The following is a 22,662-nucleotide window of genomic DNA, read 5'->3' as shown; positions in this document are numbered from 1 at the left end:
TAGCTTATCTGGGTATGTTTTAAGTTAGTCCCCTCCCCTTTTCCACAGTTGTAGTCTATTAATACTGAAAGCAGGCCAGTCAGAATTCTTACGTCATTGTTGCTCAACTTCTGGATTCAAGAAATTCTCAGAAGATGAGAATGCTTGGAAAATCCCTTCTAGAAGTCCTTCATGTGGTCCCGCCTAATGCTTTCATTCTCTCAGATATTAAAAAAAGAAAAGTTTATTAACCTCGAATCTTTCAATTTATCTAGTATGAAACAAGGCACTTAAAATATTTTAGAGACATCTATATTTTGTAATTGTCCTGTATCTATAAGGATGATATGCCTATCTCCTCTTTCAACATATACTTTCTTTTTTTTTCACCTTTTTATTGAGAAACATAACATGCCTACAGAAAATAACAGAAGAGTTTAGTTTATGTGACAGTACAGTTTAATGAATGCTTGTTAAGAGAACATCATATAACTAACACACAGGTCAAGAAATAGAACATTACCAGCACCCTACAAATCCCTGGGATGCTCTTCCCCATCAAAGCCCTCCTCTCTCTCCCTAGAAGTAATCAGTTCTAATTTTGGTCATAATTTCTTTGCTTTTCTTTATAGCTTTCCACCTATGTTTGCATCCCTAAACATAATCCTTTAGTTTTGCCTGTTTTTGATCTTCATATGAATAGGATCACACCTCTTATGTGATCTTTTCTTTTTTTTTTTTCCTTTAAGTAGGCTCCACACCCAACTGTGGGGCTCGAACTCACAACCCCGAGATCAAGCGTCATTTGCTCTACGACTGAGCCACCCAGGTGCCCCGTATGTGGTCTTTTCCATGTGTTCTTTTGGATCTTGCTGCTCTCTCTTGCTACTATGTTTGTGAGGTTCACCTATGTTGCTGTGTGCTGCTGACCTTCATTTTCATTGCCATAGCATCCATTGCATGAAGAGCTCTCCATCTAGCTATAATCTATAGTCAGTTTATCTGTTCTAATGTTGATGGCTACCTGGGTTGTTTCCAGTCTAGTGCGACTGCGAACATTGTTCTGACATACCTAGGCACGTGTGCATGAGTTTAGTGTATACTTAATAGAGGACTTTCTGGGTCATAGGCAGGTCATGGGCACGTGCATCTTCCACCTCACTGAATGCTCGACGGTTCTCTGAAGTGGTTGTACCATTTACACTCTCACCAGCACCGCTGAGTGGGCTCCTTGTCCACATTCTCACTAGCAACTGAAATTGTTGAGCTGCTTAATTTTTCTGTCTTCTTCTTTTAGTGATAATGGATTTAAACGATTTAGATTTAATTGAGATTCCTGAGCACCTGCTAAGAAGCAACGTCTGTACTAGGAGCTTCTCTATGTATTTGATCATTATTAAGTTGCAACAGCCCTAGAAAGGAGATGATGTTCTCCCCATTTCATAAATGAGGAAAATGAAAGCCACAAGCTGGAAGTTTCCCAGCAGGGGCCATGACAGCGCTGGGACTAGAACCCAGGTCTGGCTGACTTACAAAGACCACACTCTCTCCGTGTTCCTTTGCAGTTCCATCCCCGCCCTCTGCTTCCTCTCATCAGAATCTGCAAGACAGATGCCTGGGTTGGGAGTATGTTGCCTCGAGGAGCCCATCCAAGGCCCTGCTGGGCGCCAGGCCCTGGCTCTGACTTCAGACATACCTGCTTCAGCTCACAGAGTCCACCACCTGAAGGGAACATTACAGAAGCTCATGTTGCACTGACTCAGCTGAACCACATTCCTCTTGTTATAAAGGATTCCTCTTAAACACTCTTTTAACTAGTTTACTCTGTTTTGTTTAATGCCCAGAAACCCACTTCCTTCTCCTTCAGCTCAGCCTTAGTCCTTTTGCAGTAGCATTTTCCCTCCCAGACTCTGAGCTACTTGAAGACAAAGACTATGTTTTAATCCCTTTAAAAAAAAATCACATGTTGTGGGGGAGGTGTCAGTCAAAGGGGATAAAATTTTAGTTATGCAAGATGAATAAAGTCTGGAGATCTGTACAACCATAGGACCTATAGCGAACAATTCTGTAGCATATACTTAAAATTTTGCTAAGAGGGTAGATCTTATGTGAAGTACCCTTACCACAAAAGAAAAAAAAATTAATAAAAAGAAAGAAAGAGAGAAACGGGGCATGATGAATAAGTTTATGGCCTTGATGGTCTCAGGGGCATATACTTATCTCTAAACTCATCAACTTGTATACCTTAAATATGTACAGTTTTTTGTACATCAATCCTCATACCTCAGTAAAGTGGTTAAAGCAAAATAAAATAAGATAAGCAAACAAAACAAAAAATCGTATGTTGAATGCCCAGACCAGGAGCAACACGGCAGAAAAAGCAGAAGGGCCAGGAGACGTGGCTGCCGTTCCCTGCCCCATCCTCAGCTCACCCAGGCCATCTGACCTTCCCATGTCCCAGTGTCCTCTTCTATAAAATGAAAACGTTGACCTAGAGAATCTCAGAGGCATTTGGTGGTGCTAGTATCTGCGACTGTGTTAATTAATTTCTTCAAAAAGCACTTATCTAACACCTTCTGTTTGCACCCTTTAACAAACAAAACCTCTGGCCCGTATCATTGATACTCAGATAAAATGCCGCAGAGCTGGTTTGTTTTCCCTTCTTTAACATGTTCATGGACACTGGTTATTTCTTCATGGCTTACCTATTTCTAACCATTAGATTTAGTTCTTTTTTAGCAAGAGCCATCTTTGCTATTTCCCAACTGACCTGGAAGCTCAATGAGGCAAGAGACTGTGTCTAATTTGTATCTTCAGCACAGAGCAGACATTCGGTAAATGTGGAAGGAAGGGCAAGAGGGAGAAAAGCAGGAATCCTCCCTGACTTGTGATAATCACTGAGCACAGAGAGAGTCGATATTTAAACCACAGTCCCTGTCCATGCAGGGTGCCTTTGGTAGCAAGCTCTGACATTTTACTGAACCAGTAGACCACCAGAGCTATACAAAATTACATTTTTTTTACTGAAGCTTTTTGCAGGTACCTAATGTTATCAATGCCTTCATAAAGGATGCCAAGTGTTCCTGAGGGCAAAGGAGAAGGGGAAAGTATTATAATAAAATTACCAGACTCATTTGGCTTTTAACCATAGAGAAAGTTGACGGCTCTGGGAGATCCTTTATTTCTGCTGAGTTGGCATTAATATAAGGCAACCTGCTTTCTGTTAGTTTTTGATAGTGTGTTTTAGAGGTGCTCTTTAGGAAGGTCTAACTTTCTTTACCTGGGTCTAGCTCTGGGCTCTGCCAAACTCCCTGGTGACCTGTGACTTATTATGAATATGCCCCAGTTCCATTTCCGGCCCATAGTTACCACCATGTCCCTAACTCAAGTGTAAAATACAAAATTTTAGTTCGCTCAGCCGAGTTCTCCTGTGCTTAGCCAGGGTGCTCTCCTGCACTCACAGGACAACCCCTTGCCCTCTGAGAAAGAAGTCTTTGACTTCTACTTCCAGACCTCTCCCTGGGGGTCAGGGAGGTACGAAACAGACTTGCCACCTTCCACCCTCCTCCACCCACCCCCAAAAGTCTGACCACTGGCTGGTCTTGGAGGATCAGACCGCTGATTTATTTTTTCTTTACCATCTCCCTCTAAGGTATCCAAGGGAGGAGGACGAATCTCTAGGTAGAAAGGTGAACTCTATTTTTCAAAGCACCACAGTGAGCCCGTAATAGAGACAGGCTGACTTCAAGCTGTTTCTGTCTGTAAGGTCCACAGTTCTCAAGCCAGTGGAGACGTGGTCGTTCTGAAGGAAGGCCCCAGGTGTGGAGCCCCTAGACAGCACTTGCCTCTCTCCTGTGTGGAGCTCAGCCCTGGGGCAGCGTCTGACCACAGGTGATCCCTCCCCTTTGCTTCCCCCTCCGCAATCCCCAGTTATTCAGCAGCACTTCCGGAGGAACTCTGTGGGTGAAAGGTACTGTGTCAAGTGCCAAGTAAATCCCTGACTTGTCCCATAGCTCTCAGTCTCCCAGGGCTATGCTAATCCCATCATTGTGAGGTCACTTTAAAAACTAGATGATAGATTTCTTTTTTTTTTTAAGATCTTATTTATTTGACAGAGAGAAAAAGAGCACAAGTAAGCAGAGAGAGAAGCAGGCTCCCCGCTGAGCAATGAGCCCGATGTGGGATCAATCCCAGGACCCCAGGATCATGACCCGAGCTGAAGGCAGACACTTAACTGACTGAGCCACCCAGGCACCTCTAGATGATAGATTTCTTAAGGGTAAGATTACGTCTTAGCTTTTTCTCCTCCTGCGTTTCCAGGAGCCGTTACAACAGCTTTGCCAATAACTTCCAACCATTGCCTGAGATCGAAAAACAGTATCTTACGCATCTGTTTTCGAATGGTATTTAGGCACTGTTATAAACACTTGTCATCATTAATTTTTTCTCAATTAATGGACAATAAAGTAGAGCCATAATCATGAGAGAGACCTTAGTTCCTTTTAACACTGAAAGGAAGCCTTCATCTACAGAAAGGTTGGGCAAAAGATAGCAATAGATAATTCTTATCTGACTGATGGCCCTTTAGCCCCATTCCTGATCCCTGATGTCTTGTTCTTTTGGGATTAGGCTAAGGAAAGATGCCAACACTTTCTCATCAGCAAGGGGATTCTGCATCAGTGGATGATGGATGGGCTTGATGTCTTTATGCTTCTGCCTTAGTTGGCCTGTAACTGTTGCCATAGGAAAGATTCAGCTTGGGAAAAAGAAAAAAAAAAATCCCGTTTTAAGAAGAAATGAGCTACGTAAGAAAGCCCCTAACATTTATTCTGGGTTTTATAACCACCACCACCACCCTCATTCTAATCTTGCATATCTTTAAAAAATTGAATTATTGCTGAAAAGTGATTCAATCACTTGGGGGATGAGACCCAAGTCTAGAGCATTTTTCTCCCGAAACGGTAATTTTTCAGACTAATCTTGAAAGCTGAAACTGGGGCTTGCCAACGGAGGCCTCCATCAGTATTTGCGCCATTGTTTGCCTGCTCGAACCCTGAGTGAACCAGGGTGGATTGGTCTACTCTGCGTCCTGAGACAAGTGCTGTTCCAATAGTCCCCATACCCCTTGCCACTGCCATCCTTGCTGGAAGCATCCATGTGGTGCTGTTTGACATCAGTCTCTCTGCGGGGGTTGCTGTGGATTGTCATTAACCCGCTAGCTGTGGGCTCCCCACTCTTGCTGCCACCAGCTGCCATGGGCCCCTAGCTCCATGCAGGAGGGCCACCATCAGGGAGCCCACTGCCCCCCCTCCCCGCCGGGGGGCAATGAGCAGCACAGCAGGTCTCCCAGGTGAGGCTGAGGAGCTCAGCACTCGTTCCAGCCCCACAGTGCTTCCAGAGCCTACCTCCACCTAAGCCTGCCTGTTCCCGAGTTGTTTTGTACCAGTGACATGTCTTCACTTTAATTGTATTTCTCAAGTGCCTTTCGTTCCAGCCACCAGACTTTCTCCTGATAACCATTCTAGAAACACTCTGATGGAAAAAGAAAGGCTTGCTCTTAGGCCAGGTTTTTCAGCTTCCCCAAGAGCCAGCAGGGCTTCTCCAGCTACACCTGGAGAAAACCCGATCGCGTGAGGGAACCTACTGGCCAAGGCCTGAGCACACCCCCTCCTCCTCTAGCCCTTTGCCCCAGGAACACCAGAGTCTCCTACAGTTCATTTTAATGTTCACCTCCCAGCTACTACGTGTAACACATTTGGAGGGTCAGGATGGGAACAGAAAAACCTTTAGCAGAAGTCTCAAGAAGAATCTCCTGACCAAAGTGAAAATATACAGCGATCCCAGTTATGTTGTTCATCTCCCAGCTTAAAATGCCAAGAAATAACAAGGATATTTATGAAATAGGATGAAGTTACTCAGTAGAAGAAGAAAGAAACCCAAACTGGCTGACCAGAGGACCACAGATGATGCCCTTCCTACCACTTCTAACGCAATGAGGTACCTAGATGCTGAGTTTCCCTGATAAGGACAATCAGATCTTCTCAGTAAGGGCGAAATTCAACACAAAGGACCGGGAAGAGACCGTCCCTAACTGCCACACATGATTATGTACAAAGTTTATTCAGATCATAAATAATGTTTCTTGTCATCTCCCCTGGGCCCTGTGAAGGGCTCACAGGGTAGGCATTCCTTCATTTCCAGCGGGAAGCCTTGGGGCTGAGAACCATGGCTCGGTCAGAACAAAGCTGGGGACTCACCACAGCACCTGAATCCAAATCCATCCTTCCCACAATCCTCCCCATGAAGGAAACGTCTTTCCCTCTGCCCCTGGCATCTCTTTCAAGAGGCAACGCCTTCCCACGAGTGTCTGTAACTCAGTGGGTGTCACTGTCTTACTTAGGTGGAGAATGATGTCAAAATGGGAGGCACATTTAGAGACCATCCATGGCCCACAGCCACCAGAATACCAGGCCACACTATACATGCCCAGAAGGTTCCGGGAGGGTCAGACACACATGGTGCCCTGACGCCAGTCTTTCTAGAAAAACATCTTCCCTCTGTGGCTCTCAGGGCACTTTGTGCATCTTACACCTGCTTTTATCACAGTGAATGAGGTTACAACCAGAACCCCGATTCTGCACATGGAGAAAGAGGCAGATGGAGAGAGAAAGCAGAAACACACATCCCTCCCTCTGGTTACTGTCACTATCAAACTTCATAGCCTCTACTTGCTTTCCTCAGCGCCTCTCACTGTTTTACAGAGAACTCCAGATTTTAAAAAATGGTTTCTGTCCTTTCTAACTTACCGAGTCCGGTGAGCCGGCCAGGCGCTGGCAAGCTGTGGTTATACCCAGGTAGAGTGAGCGTTCTCAGGGCCGGTCTCTGCAGAGCCTGAAGACACGGGTCTTCGCCTGTGTTTCCTGGTCTCCTCCTGCCATCTTGTGGCTGTGAGCCAAGCATACATACAAATTCCAATCTTCATCTCCCAAGCTCTCTGAAGAATGAGACTGAGCTTCCATCTCTTGCAATCCACACCATGAGAGGAAGAATTCACCAGACCCATAATTCATTTACCCCTTAGTCTGAAACAGGGGAAAAGAAACTGATTGTTTGAGAGCATGGCAAAGTTATCAAAGAAAGGAGGCAGAAAACTTCAGATGCCAACTTTCACCAAGTTGAACTTTTGCTGAAATTGGGTATATGAGGTGCCCTGAGAATTGGGGCCTTCCCATCAGCCCAACTTTGTTCTAAAGTGCAGAGCTAACTATGCTTGAGGACAGGCTTTGTGAACAAGTCTTAACTGAACCAGCATTGCACCCTCCCGTTGGTGATATTACGGAACACTTACGATGTCTCTGCTCCATAGTTCAGCTAAATGTACTACTCTCTACATGTTTTAATGGGGACTTTTCAAAATTTGAGTAACATAAAATACCAACAGAATAAAAGGAATTTCTTGGCTCATATAACTGAAAAAAAGCAAAGGGAGGGAAAACTTCAGGCATGGATTGACCCAGAGGTTCATGTTTCCTTCAGGGTTCTGGGTCTGTCTGTGTGATTCTTTCTATCCTGACCCTTCTGTATGTTGGCATCAGCCACAGGCTGCAGAACTCACTGTAGCAGCACCAGACGAGGCCTCGTATCTGCACGCTGCACAGTCCAGGGACAGACAAGCTATCTCTGCTGGTAGTGCCTGGAAGATCGAGGAAGCTTCCAGGTCAGAAGCCCTTGGTAAGTATTTTCATCTTATCTCTGTGAGGACCAGACTGGGTCCTGCTCTTATCCGTAGGCCAACCACAATGGGTGGGTGGGATCTTCTAATTAACTTAAGCCAAACAGGGTCCACTCTGGAGTTAGGGTGGAATCGGTCTCACACAGCACAGTCTCACAGGGCCACAAAGTGGGGTGGGAGCATTGTCCAAAGAAAACTGGACCCTGAATTTTGATGGAAGAAAAGGGATAGATGCTAGGGAGGCAGCCAATAAAGGTGTACCACACTTTCTTGCACTGCTGGTGGGAATGCAAACTCGTGCAGCCACTGTGGAAAACAGTATGGAGGGGCGCCTGGGGGGGCTCAGTCGTTAAGCATCTGCCTTCAGCTCAGGTCACGATCCCAGGGTCCTGGGATCAAGCCCCACGTCGGGCTCTCCACTCAGCGGGAGGCCTGCTTCTCCCTCTCCCCCTGCCCCTGCTTGTGTTCCCTCTCTCGCTGTCAAATAAATAAATAAAATCTTTAAAAAAAAAAAAAAGAAAAAGAAAACAATATGGAGTTTCCTCAAACAGTTAAAAAATAGAACTACCCTATGATCCAGCAATTGCACTACAATCCTAAGATTGTACAAAGAATACAAAAATCCTAATTCAAAGGGATATATGCAACCCAATGTTTATAGCAGCATTATTTACAGTAGCCAAGATATGGAAGCAGCCCAAGTGTCCCTTGATTGATGACTGGACAAAGAAGATGTGGTATATATATATATATATACATATATATATATATATATGCCATGGACTATTACTCAGCCACAATAAAGAATGAAATCTTGCCATTTGCAATGACATGGATGGAGCTAGAGAGTATTTTGCTAAGCGAAATAAGTCAGCCAGAGAAAGATGAATACCATATGACTTCACTCATGTGTAGAATTTAAGAAACAAATGAGCAAAGGGGGGAAAAAGAGACAAACCAAGAAACAGACTCATAACTATAGAGAACAAACTGATGGTTACCAGAGGGGAGGCAAGAGTTTGGAGGATGGGGGAGATGGGTGAAAGTGGTCAAAAGGTACAAACTTCCAGTTATTAGGTACATAAGCCCTGGGGATGTAATGCCCAGCTCTGTGCCTAGAGTTAATGACACTCTGTTGCATATTTGAAAGTTGCTATGAGAGTCATAGATTTTAAATGTTCTCATCACAAGAAAAAAATGTTTGTAACTATATCTGGTGACGGATATTAACTAGACTTATTACGGTGATCATTTCACAATACAGTATATACACGTCATTATATTGTACACCAAACACTAACATAATGTGGGATGTCAATTATACCTCAATTTAAAAAAATATATACCTCAAATATACCTCAATTTAAAAAAAAAAGATTGGAAGTGCTTTATTCTCTTTTAAAAATCATAGTTTAATACTTTAGGATTCAAAAGCCCAGTCTTAGGTTTATTTCCACACATGGTTTTATTTTTTTTTTAAGATTTTATTTATTTATTTGAGAGAGAGGATGAGACAGAGAGAGAGCATGAGAGAGGGGGGAGGGTCAGAGGGAGAAGCAGACTCCCCGCTGAGCGGGGAGCCCGATGTGGGACTCGATCCCGGGACTCCAGGATCATGACCTGAGCCGAAGGCAGTCGCTTAACCAACTGAGCCACCCAGGCGCCCTCCACACTTGGTTTTAAAGGCTGTTGTTGCAGATTGTTTGTAGATTCAAATTGTATTAATGGCTGCACTTACTAATTCATGACAGTATTTCAGTTCTATCCACCACTTATGAGGTTTTTTCCACCTTCTTGACACCAAAGGGTATTTTATTTTGTGTTTTTTTAAATAAATGAACCCTTAATTTGGAAGACTTCGTTTAAGTGTGCTGATGTGAGAGTTCTTACTAATGACACTTAACATCATTTTTGGCCACAAATCCTGTCATGATGCAGTATTCCCAGATGTGTTCAAAATGCTCTCTTTGTACAGCAGCGACGGCTGTGGGAAGGCTGCTTCTTTTTCACACTTATCAAAAATCTCACCCGTGCCTTGAAGGGACTGAACTAAAGCACACTCACTGGCAGCATGCTACTAAACTACTTACCGGGAAAGGCGGGCACAGTTAGAAGGTACATTTTCTTCTTCTATTTCTTTTTTTTTTAATTTTTTTAAAAGATTATTTATTTATTTATTTGACAGAGAGAGAGAGACACGGAGAAAGGGAACACAAGCAGGGGGAGCTGGAGAGGGAGAAGCAGGCTCCCCGCTGAGCAGGGAGCCCGATGCAGGGCTCGATCCCAGGACCCCAGGATCATGACCTGAGCCGAAGGTAGACGCTTAACCGACTGAGCCACCCAGGAGCCCTCATTTTCTTCTATTTGGCCGTCAAGGAAAAAATGTGTCATTCATCTTTAAGTCCAGCAATTCCTTTAAACCCTTTGCCAGGAGCAGTCCAAAACCTCTACATGGCACAAGAGATTTTCATGACCAACTCCTCTTCCCCACGTCATGTACAAAATACCATAAAGTTCCTATTATTTAAAGGTCTTGCCTTTATAAAAGTAGCCACGCTGACGGCCTTGTGCGGCCCGTAGACAGAGGTGTGAGGTGATGCGTCGCTAGCAGATGGGCGGGGGGGGGGGCAATCTCCTCAAGCCACTACCACCTCCCCCTGAGGAGTCACACAGCTGTGGCTGGCTTGTCAAGGGCAAGGCAGATAGCGAAAATCAGTACCACAATTTTTATTTCTAAGTGTTTAATTTATTTCTAAATCTGTAATCATCAATACAACATAATTGCTCGTGCTTTCCTCCTGCATCCTGGTGCCCGTCGAGTGCTGCTGGGGTGTGCACGCCCCCTCATCTGGAGACCACTGCCCCTGAGAGTGCTTCCAGTGGGCCAGTCTTGCCTGTCCCCCCACCACCCCAACTATAGATTTCTAAGCTTCTTAAGAGCAAGGGTTCTGCCTTGTCCTTCCCGTCCCTCCCAAGAATCTAGCATAGGGAGAGCAGAGCTCAGGGGCTCCATGACCTTGGAATGAGTGGGCTCCACCAACAATGAGCCCACTGATGTACAGGTGCCCATCAACCCCGGGGGGGGGGGCGCAGGGCTCAGATGAAGAAAGCCTAGACCCCTTTCTTGAGGCTTCCTCATGTACTGGGCTGAGAGATGTGTAAATGAGGAATGACATACAATCCAGGAAAGAATGAAGTAGGAGCTGTGGGAGAAGGAAGCTAACGACTCTTGGTTCTGGTTCATTCTCCTTAGAAGGATTGAGAAAGGCTTCCTGGAGGAGGTGGTGTGCTGTTCGGTGGTACTGGTTTGTGCACCATTGCAACAAAGGGCAAGGATGGAAAGAAGATGAGGAAGTGGCCTACCAGAGATGTCATCAAGAAGAAACTGTCAGGGGGAAGTATGGATGGAAAAGGAAGAGCTCACCATGTCAGTCTCATGGACAAATTAAAACAATCCACAGGTCACAGGCTGGAACGATACAGTAGCCTTGCCGACAGTATATTCCAGATACACTGGGTCTCGAAGACAAATTTTTCTCTAGTGAGTAAAAAAAAGGTCTTTAGGTGCAGACTCACAGATGTTCTTTCTGTTTCCCCCACACCCCTAACATGGTCCTGCCTTAGAGTACTTGCAGTAGCTTCCCTCTGTCTTGAACACCCCCCAGAGCGTCACAGTGTTGGTCCCCTATGTCGTTTGGGGCTGCACTTGGATGCGACCTGCTCAAGGGCCTCTCTGACCCAGCGGAGGGAAGCTGGGTCCTCTCTGTCCTACCACTCTCTCCACTTTCATCCCAGCTCCAACCACACCCTGATGTTTTCTGGTTTATTTATGGTGGTTTGTTAACTCTCTGTCCCCCTCCTCCCCAACACACACACACACACACACACACACTAACGTAAGGGTCAGGGCTGCTGAGCATGAATACTGAGCAAGAGACTTGACTCAGGTCCTCTTAAAATACTTGTTACAGGTCCGTTTGATGAAACAGTCTCACTTGAGATGACCCCAAATCCACTTATGGGGGAAAAGAGAGAGAGAGAGAGAGAGAGAGAGAGAGAGAGAGAGAGAGGAATATAAGAAAGTAGAAATTGCTCCGGTGAAATCTGATGTATGAGGTTACCAGGCAGCTTTAGTTTAACTTCTTTTTAAATCTGATTTGTTTCATTTCTCTTACTTCAGTTAAAAAACAAAACAAAAAAATACCTCATTGTGTTTCTATGCACCTCTCAAAGGCACCTTACTTTGGTCGTAGACAAAAGTTGGTAGAACTAATAAATACATACTTTGGGAATATAACTTTGAGTATTTGATTTGTCCACAGATTTCTCTAGAAATGTTAAGTGTTCTTAAGTCTTCGTTTCCCTGTCTCAATCAATCCTCAGGTTCTCTGAGGGCACTTATTTAAAATACAGATTTCCAGGCCCCTCCACAGAGGGAAGTCTGAGGGGGGCTCCTCTACTCTGCATTAGGCTTCGCAGGTGGTTGTGTGGCTCACCAGGTTTGGGGACAGTACAGTAACTTACCCTGCCCAGTCCAGAAAAGTGTCAAGGCCTCGTTGTACTGCTTGAAGGCTCATTTTTTGAGGAAAATAGTGGGAAAACAGTGAAAGATTTTGCTTCAGACTTGCTGATTATAACGTTGACATGTGGCCAGAATCTCCCCGAATGTTCCGGACACCTTCGGGTGGCCCGGGGCGGGGTGGCGGGGGGGGGGGGCCTGGCCTGCCTCGCAGGAGGGCAGCGCACACTCCTCTGCACGGGGTGCCTCGCGGGCAGCACCTGGGCCGCCCCGAATGCCGCACCTTTCAAAGAGCGGGTGGCCTCTGAGCCCCTTCCCTTCCTGGGAGAGGCCTCGGCACGCGGCCGTGGAGGGGCTGGCACCTCGGGGGTTCTCAACCTGGGGCCCCCGAGAATCCACGCAAAGGCCTCAGAGGATCTGTGTACAGCATGGGCCGTGTTGCCCTTACTCCGAGAAGACCTTTCTGGGCATTCGTGCTCAGCTTTCGAGGAGGCCCAACGGTGAGGAGAGACTGAGCCTGCTCCCCAGGGCCTCACCGTGCCCGCCGCCCAGGCTCCCCTGCAGGCCCTTCCCGCCCGGCCTCCGTCCTTGCGGGGTTTCCCAGGCCGGCCCTCCCCCAGCTCACCGGGGCCGCCGCGCCGGGAGCAGGGGGCGGGCAGGCAGCAGCGAGCCGGCCCGGAGGAAGCCCGAGGGTGGCAGCCCGCTGCCCCAGGCCAGGGTCTGCGGACATCCAGTCGTCCTCTGCGCCTCCGAGTTCCTGGGGCAGGTTCCTTAGGAGCGCCTCTCAAATCCTTCAGATGGAACTGAAATGTTGGCCTTGGGAAACGGGGCGGAGTGGCTGTGTGCCCGGCACGTGTCTCCGGGAGAGAATCCTGGATGATGCTGACCGTGAACGGAGGCCTGCAGTGCCACCGCCTCGTCCTGTAACAGGCTGCAGGGTCGGGTGCGCTGCCCCACAGCGCGGCGAGGTAACACTACCGAGAGGCCGAGCGGGCATTGAACCGCGGGTCCGACTCCAAACAGGAGAGTGAAGACGCCGAGGTCCGTTCGTAGGCACTGGCCTTTGCCTGCCCCCCACCCCGTGCGCAGAGCTGCCCCCGCCCCACCAGCTGATGTCACGTGGTCCCACTTCCACCCGTTCCACCACCAATGGAAGCTAAGCTCTGCTTAGGACTTCCGGGGGGGGGGGGCAAATGCGGGCTGTGAGGTAGGGAACAGGGGTGAGCCCAACCCCTCCCCACCCACGCAACCCTGGGGCACGATTTCTGGCCTTGAGACAGAGTTGATGGGGCTGTAACTCAGTGGCCCGAACTGGGGACAGCCCAGAGCCTTGGAGGAGAAAGCCCTTTCTGAGCCAAGGAGGTAGGAGGGCCCAGAGAGGCCACACAGAAGCTGCAGATGCCCATCAGCCCCGCGTAGGGAGCCGTGCCCTGGGCCTCTTCGGGCGCTCGTCACACCAGCTCGGGCAGGAAGAAGGAACAGCCCCCCCGCTGGCATCAGAAGGCCGCCGTGGGACGCTCTGCCTTGTGCTACAGCAGCTCTGGGCGTTGATAGCCTGTCCGTCCTCCGTGCCTGCCGAAGGAGTCCTCTGTCGGCCCGCCACAGGTTGAGGGGCTCCGTCACAGGCGTCCTAACACGACAGTGGCGCTCACCCAAGCTCCGGGTGTCTCCTTGCCCCAAACTTAATGCTACCTTATCGTGGTTACAGGATTATTTTTGTGCCATTAAATCTGATTCTGTCAGTACCACAGAGGTGTAAGCAATTATTTTTAATTCTACAGACCATGTTACTCTAATCAGCAGAAATCAACTGCTACTTTTTTAGCAATTGAATGTAATACTCGGCATGTTACAGAATCTGGTTAAAAATATGAGAGGTTATTAGTGCAAAATGTGGGTATGTTTTAATGACAGCAGCAGTTTTCAACACTCTGCACCCTAAATTTGGGGTTCTAAAAATGAATTTAGTCTGGGAGGACCAAATTATATCCCATTTCTCTCAACATTCAGAAGAATAACATTCAAGTCATTATTTCTCCCTCTTCTGAATTTCCAAAACACTGAGTAATTTCTCGTGGTATTTATCACGCCTGCCCTCTGTCAGTACTGCCTCTGTACCAGGGTCATCTCCTGGAGAGGAGGAACGAGTCTTGCCACCCTGGCATCTCTCCCTCAGCACACAGTGTCTGTCACTCCGTCCTTCTCCACATTTTACTAAACTTCCTGGTGGACTTGAGTGCCCTCCGTGTTCCCGGGACCCCTGGGCAAGCTGCCCTCTTGGCATTTACTCCAAGATGTCCCTGTGTTGTCCCTGAAAGATCATGCGCACATCATGGCTAGGGACTCTGTCTCCTTTACCTTGGTGTGCCTAGCTTCTGGCGCAGACTAGAGAGCAAGTAAATGATGACTGAATGAATAAATGGTTAGTGAATGCCTGCACACTATTTTAACAGCTTTATTGAGATAGAATTCACGAACCATAAAATTCGACCATTCAAAGTGTACAGTTCAGTAGTTTTTAGTATATTGAAAGAATGGTGCAGTCATGACCACAATTGAATTTCAGACATGTAATAATTCAGACATCTAATAGTCAGCCCCCCTGAAACCACCCCTAGGGAAGATTCTGTATCCATCATCAATTATTTTTCATTCCTGCCACTACCCCTAGGACCTACTTTCTGTCTCCATGATCTGCCGATTCTGAACATTTCATATACATGGAATCATAATAGATGGCCATTGTGACTGGCTTCTTTCCTTTGGCCTACTGTGCTCAAGGTTCATCCGTGTTGCAGCAGGTATCAAGACTTCATTTTTTAAAGGCTGGATAATAATCCCTTGTCTGGATGTACCACGTAATGCATATCCATTCATCAGTTGGTGGATATTTGTGTTTCCACTTTCTGGCTAATACGAATGAGACTATCTATAAACATTCATGTACAAGTTGTTGTGGGGACATATATTTTCATTTCTCTTGGGTAGATACAAAGGGGAGTAGACTTGCTGGGTTCTGGGGTAACTTCATGTTTAACATTTTGTGGCACTGCCGGACTATTTTCAAAAGCTGCACCATTTTACATGTTCACCAGTGATGTACGAGGGTTCCACTTTCCCCACATCCTGCTCAACACTTGTTATTTTGTCTTTCTCTTTGATTCTAGCCATCGTGCTGGTGTGGAGTGGTATCATTGTGATCTTGATTTGCATTTCCTTAATGAGTTATTGAGCCTTTTTTCATGAGCTTATTGGCCACTTATATCTGTACACTACTGAACCAAATGATAAAATGTCAGAGCTTCACAGGAAAACATCACAGATGAGTCCCAAAGAGTAATGTTAAGTGAGGTACCCAAGCTGAGGCATGCCCAGTAGCAGTACAGGGTCTCAGATGGATTCTGACTCCTAACCAAGTGCTCGGTTCTTCCCACCTGGCCCTTCTATCCGGTCGCCTTTGGATTCCTACCCCAATGGATGAATGAAGCGATTGGATTCCATATGAATCAGCATAAGCATGTGCTCTTGTGCTTTTTGATTTTTATGCCGTATCTTTTCTTCTTTGGTTGGATGGGTTTCATCTCTGAAAATGGTTCTCCCTGGGTACAGACTTTGTACTTGAGCAGATGGTTTTTATAACTTGCAGCTACTTAAAGTTTTAAGCAACTGGCGACTGAACTCCAAGCATTAAATAACTTGAAGAAGCTTTCTTAGCTATGAGAGCACAAGCAAGGATGGGTTTAAAGTCATAGGATAAATTTGAACCTGTCCACCTAATGTGTGCACTGTGGCCATGAACACACACAAGAAGAAAGTATTAAAAAGATAGCAAGGATTTTAAAAAGTACTTTAGGAATGAGGTGGGGCTGGTGAGGACAGTTATAGCATATGTATGAATGTTGGAGTTTGGGAGAATATAGAGAGAAGCTGACATTGCTCCGCCCTCCCAGGGGAACAGCAGGTGGATCTGGAGATAGAGAGCTGAAGAGAGAAGCCATTCTTAGTATGAATTCTCAGGGAAGAGTGCGGTCCTCAGACAATTAACAAAAATGAAAAGAGCTGGCCTGGGGGATGGCTGGTACCTAGTCAAAAGAGGCTAGTTTATGCTGCAATACACAAGCAGCACAAAAATCTCCATGGCTTATCAGAATGTAATTGTATTCCTTGCTCATGCAACATTCACCATGGGTTTCCATGTGGCGGCTCAGCATTCCAAGCTTTCTTTTTTCTTTCTTTTTCTTTTTCTTTCTTTCTTTCTTTTTCTTTCTTTCTTTCTTTCTTTCTTGATTTATTTGAGAGAGAGAGAGAGAGAGCGAGAGAAGAGGGAGAGGGAGAGAATCCCAAGCAGACTCTATGCTGAATGCAGAGCCCAACGCGGGGCTCGATCTCACAACCCTTAGATCATGAACTGAGTGGAAATCAAGAGTCCGACGCTTAACTGACTGAGTGACCCAGGTGCCCCCAGGCTACTTTCATCTTGGGTATATCTGTCTTAATGTATTTCCAGGTTTTCCATGGCAAGAGAAGAACAATCTAGATTTCAAACAAACTAGTGAGTTCTTCACCTTGGAAGCAACACGGCACATCATTTCTGCTCACAACTGATTGTTTAGAACTTAGTCACATGGCCTTGCCTAACTGTGGAGGGGCCGGGAGGTGTGATCCTCCCATAAGCTTGGAGGGAAAGGCGAACTGGACATTGGGCAAGTTCTAGTAACATCTGCCAAAGCTGGAGAAGGAGGTTCTTTTTGGTCTTCCCTGGGGGAGTTCTTGGAGGGATCTTTGTGTCTATTAGAGTATCCCTTTCTGGCAGGGGATGGAGGAAGGTGTCTGGACTGTGGGGGTTGAGCTGAAGCAGAGGGGGGAGATGCAGGCTGAAGATACGAACATGAAGTGTGATAAGCCAGATCATCTAGATTCCAAGCATTTTCTGAGTTTATTATCTGAATCCCCAAACATGAATCAAGTCTTTGTCTTAGCTAAGATTTGGCGACACTCAGCAAGTATGGCTCGTCCCTGCCTGACTCTAGTTTTTATTTTGATTTTAATTGGAGAGATTTCCTTAAGGAACAGTTGAGTCAACACAGAGACTCCCTTATCAAAATAACCACGATTTTGTAAGCATTTACATGGTCATATCCCACATAGCACCTGGCAGAGGGCCTCACCATAAGAAACTCTTCATTCCTTCAGTTAGAGACTGAACAAGAGGAATGAGAACTATCAACTATCTATTGTAGTCCTGAAGGCCAGTGTCATTCTGTAAGACTCCAAACTCTCCTCAGCCCCAGGGTGAATAAGGAGGATGGGGGAGACACCAGGCCTAACTCAGTTACTGTGGAAACTCAGGACAGACCCAGAGGGCTTGGGACCACGTTTGCTCCGACCACTCCTACCTTCAGATTGTTCATTTGCTACGCATCCCAGTAATTAGCCACCTACCAGGTCTGGTCCTGTACAAACACTTGCTCAAACCATTTCTCAAGCAGGTATCAACATGCTTCTAATGTCTATCACTTCTTTTCCCAGCATCATTGGCCCTTGCCAATTCATCGAGTATGGTGGCTGCATGAGTGCCTGGGATGATATCATTGCAAGAAGATATTGTGGACTTGGAAGACTGGGTTCACATACCGAATTGACAGAACATTCAGGAGGAGAGATCCAGTAGGCAGCCAGCAATACAGAGCAGAAGATTGGGGAAAGTCAGGGATGGGGCTACGCACTTGGGATTTATCACCATTGGGTGGTATTTGTAGCTGTGGGAATCAGGAAAAGAATATGAAGATGATGGGTGTGAAAGCATTTTGTATAATATTGGGTCTTTTTATAATAACCATTTTTAATGTGTTCAAGAAAGAACTTAGGGGGCGAGAAAAAGGAAAAGGAGCCAGAAGCATTCAGAGAAGGAGGACATAAGAGGCAGGAGGAGAACCAAGTATGGGTCCAGGGCAGCTCAAGGAGAGAGAGAGCTATAAGGGTGGGGCTGGGGTGGCGAAGTGCCAAGTGCTTGAGAACAGCAGGAGCTACTGACAACTAAAGCCAGGGCTCTGCCCTTGGTGATAAGGAAGTTAGGGGTGGCTGGAGAGAGAGAGAGAGAGAGAGGTTTCATTAGGTAGACTGGCCACCATCTTCTCCTGTATTCAAATTCCCATCTGGCTTAGCCCCACCCCGTCTCCATGCTCCGTGCCCTCTCCCCAGTCCGGTTCCCTACACCAGCTCTTGGGGCACTGGGCCCCACTGGGCTCCCAGGAATCCTTTATCCCTTTAGCAATAAACTCAAACTTGTCCAAGTGTAGTCCAAAGTTTCTTCCAGTGAGTCTGTTGAGGGCAAAACTATTTTTCATAATATCACTGATTCACTCTGGACCTTTCTGACTCTCCCTCACAAGTATACAGTTGAATTTTCTGGAAGCTACATGATGTATTGCATCACAACGGAAGGAGTGCATAAAAGCTGATAGGAGGAAGGAGGAGAGCAGGCCCTGGGGGGCAGCAGGGAGGCCCCAAGAAGCCCTCGTACGCCATGACCTGGGCTCGAGGGCCTCTGAGCAGCAGGGTTTGCTCCCTGGGAAGTGGCCAGGTATGGGAGTCCAGAGACCGACCTGGAGGCTCAACGCTGTTCTTCCTGGCAGTGCGGTGAGGGGCACAAGCTCCTGACGGGCAGTTGTCAACCCTCGCTGGCCATCAGAATCCCATGGGAGCATTAACAGATACTGGGCCTGAGACCCCACTCTGACCAAGTACATCAGGGTCTCCCTGGGTGGAACCTAGGCCTGGGAACATGCGACTTGGAGAGCCCCTGTTCTCCAACCCTGTGGGATTCTTGGACTTTTTTTTCTGTCAGTTCATCCCACTGACCACAAGATGGAGCTCTCTTTCCGGGAAATCTTCGATGTTCGCCAAACAGGCAAGTCTATTTTCTCTCTAGTCCTGAAAGAATACATTTGAATTTGACAATCTTCACAGCATCTCATTAAGCCAGAATTCCGTGCCCTTGGGTCTAGCCATTTAATATGTCTCTTTCCCCTTCTGCTAGAAACCGTATTGAGTTGGGATGTGTCATCTACTGTTTTGTATTCCTCAAAGGCTATAATGCAAAGCAGAGTTGGCATTTATTATTGCTTTATGATCCTCATTATTAGTATCAATAACAGCTACTCTTCACTTAACCTTTTACCATTTGCAAAGTACTTTTTACCAGCTAGTCTCGGAATAACTCTAGGAAATGGGTATTACTGTTCTCATTTATAGACAAGAAAATTGAGGCTCAGAGATCAAAAGTTGGCAGAACCAGATCCTGCACCCTTCCCATTGTGCTCAGATGAGAAGAACAGGCAGAGCATAGAGACCAGCAGTCAACCCCCGGGGACCCAAAAAGTACAGCCCAGAGGCAGGAAACTTCTCAGGACAACCTCTGGAAGACTTCGTAAGCAAGTAGGAAAAACAGATATCCTCTGGAGTTTCACACTGTCGCAGACGACATGTTCGACCGGGCCGAGTGGCCGGCTGAGGTAACAGATGAGAGGTTCCGGTGCAAAGCTGGACAGTCAGCAGACATTCAACAAGAGGACAGATTTTATTAGTTTTAATTTTATGTTCCGGGAAAATGAACTGCTATGCCAAAGGGAAAAACAAATCTCAATTCTGCCTTAAGAAAAAGGTGTAAACTCCATCTCCAAAGAAAATCTTTTTCTACCAGCAAGGGATGTCTTTCAGGTTAGTAGATCTGATGATGATAATTTCCAAGAGCACGACATCACTCATTACAGACTTGCTGCCAGGTTCCGGCAATCAGTCAGGAACCCAAATGTCAGGGCCCCAGGACCCCAATGTCTCTGGGTGCTTCTATTCCAATTGAAGGGGCTACAAGTGTAGGTTCAAGTAGTTGGACTAGGGAGACTGTTTTCAGGACCAAAGCAGTTACATGGAAAGCTTCATAAATTAGTATGTGGGTAATTTTACGGCTCCAGTGTACATGCTAGCAATTCAGTATGTTGTTTTACCATTTTCTGTGCCTCAGCTTCCCTGTGTATAAAGTGGTAAGAGCAGTACCTAGCTCACAGGACTGTTATAAGGATCAAAAGAGTTTATGTACAAAGCATTAGAACCATGCCCAGCACACAGTAAGCACCATGTGTTTCTTAAATAATGTTAAATAAATGGATCTGAGCACATCCATTCATATATTTTACAAGTGATATCTTAATTTTTTTTCAGTAATTTAAATATTATGTTATTTGTACACTTACGGGTACAAAAAAATGTACTTTAGGAAGATTAAAATATTTCCTTATGACTAAAATTTGAAATCCCACTGAAAATGCATAAATTTGATTAGAATGGTACTATAATAGTCTTTTACATTTTATAAATGTAAGAAATAGGTTAAAAATTCTTTAAGTCCACCATGTTTTTCTTTTCATTATTACTGGTGTTGGCACATAAGCCTGTCCAGCAAGAATAATGCAGTGATCGGATTTTTCTTTCTCCTTTTTAAAAAAAAAGCTTTCCTTTTTCTCTATTTAATTTCTTCCAAGTTTGGAAATTAGGGATCATTGCAGAGGGTGCCCGGGGCATTTTCCCGACTCTAAAGATTTCCTCGGTTTGAGTTTCTAGGCGAATGGGAGTATTCCACAGCAACACTCAGCTCAAACGCCCATCTTCAAGTATCAATTTAAAGCATTAAAAAAAAGAGAGAGAGAAAGAGAGCATTTGCTCTAAGAGATTTCATGCAACCGCAGGGAGAAAGGCTGGAATGTTGAGAATGTAATAGGGACAGGACTTGGAAGAAAAACACATGAATTGAAACACTGCTTTCCAATCTAAAAGTTTTTTTTCATCTCTCATTTTGGCATTAATTTTCTTTTAGTACCATATTGTTTCCTGGTAACAGTTTTTTGTTTTGTTTTGTTTTTGTTTTTGTAATAGCTATTCTTTAAGACTTTTGTTTCTCCTTCTTGCAGGCTGTTTTATGAAACAGACTTTGTGGAGAAGAGATGGGGATAAAGATGTACCATTTCCAGCCACCATGGAACTCCCCTCTCCCACTCCCAGCTCAGACAGCGCTGTCACTATAGCCCATCCTACCAGGCCCAGGAGAACGTGGGGCATAAGGGACGTGATCCGGGTACTCAGGTGAAACCGGAACTATAGTTTTGCCCTACAGAAACAATATTTAAAGTTTAAGTTCTTTAGTACCAAAATTTGGGGCAGTTACACTGAGAATCGTGTGGGCTTCTGTGCATTGAGTCAGGGCCCTAATATCACATCACTGTTTATTGGAAATGGAAAAATTAAAACCTAGGTCCAAATAAATACCTGACCTCAACTGAACTTTTACAACAGAACTTGAGTGGGGACTATTTCACATACACCCAACACACACAGAGACAGTTCCTCTTTCTACCAGTCAGCCTGTCCATCTGTCTGTCTGTCCATCCATTCATACTGTCTTTTTATTAAGATACAGCATAATTGCCAAAGAAATGTGAAAAGCAAAAAAAAAAAAAAAGTGAAAAGCAAAAAGCTACGATTGATAGAAATGAGTTACACATTTTATATTTATAGAGTTCAAAGCAATGGTTCTGTTGTAAATTCATCTTCACTGAATTTTTTTTTAAGATTTTATTTATTTATTCATGAGAGACAGAGAGAGAGGCAGAGGCAGAGGGAGAAGCAGGCTCCCTGCCGAGGAGGGAGCCCGATGCGGGACTCGATCCCAGAACCCTGGGATCATGACCTGAGCTGAAGGCAGGCGCTTAACCGACTGAGCCACCCAGGCGTCCCTTCACTGAATTTTTTTAAAAATCACTATTTAGGGCGCCTGGGTGGCTCAGTTGGTTAAGCGACTGCCTTCGGCTCAGGTCATGATCCTGGAGTCCCGGGATCGAGTCCCACATCGGGCTTCCCCTGCTCAGCAGGGAGTCTGCTTCTCCCTCTGACCCTCTTCCCTCTCGTGCTCTCTATCTCTCATTCTCTCTCTCTCTCAAATAAAGAAATACAATCTTAAAAATAAATAAATAAAAATCACTATTTAAAATAATCTCTTCCTCATAGAAGTGGTGTGGTATAGTCTGTGAGTTTTATAGTTGTGAATCTTAGGTTCAGCTACTTAACTTTTCCAAGCCTTGGTTCCTTATCGATAAACAAGGACGATTATAAAACTCTCAAGGATAAATTTTTTTTTCTGAGATCATGTAAATGTCTAGCAATAAATGTGGCTCTTTTGAACTCTTTTTTGTTTCACCTCAGTAAAGGTCTTTTTATACTGAGCCATAAAAGGGGATGAGATCTTGCCATGTGCGACAACATGGATGAACCTGGAGGATATCATGCTAGTGAAATAAGTCAGGCCACGTGATTTCACTTATATGTGAAACAAACAAAAAGCAGAAACAAATCCATAAATATAGAGAACAAACTGATGGCT

The sequence above is a fragment of the Callorhinus ursinus genome, unplaced genomic scaffold (genome assembly GCF_003265705.2).
Source record: "Callorhinus ursinus isolate GAN/ISIS: 27379988/994484 unplaced genomic scaffold, GSC_fseal_2.0 scaffold6, whole genome shotgun sequence".
Classification (NCBI taxonomy): domain Eukaryota; kingdom Metazoa; phylum Chordata; class Mammalia; order Carnivora; family Otariidae; genus Callorhinus; species Callorhinus ursinus.
This window is presented reverse-complemented; position numbering follows the sequence as displayed.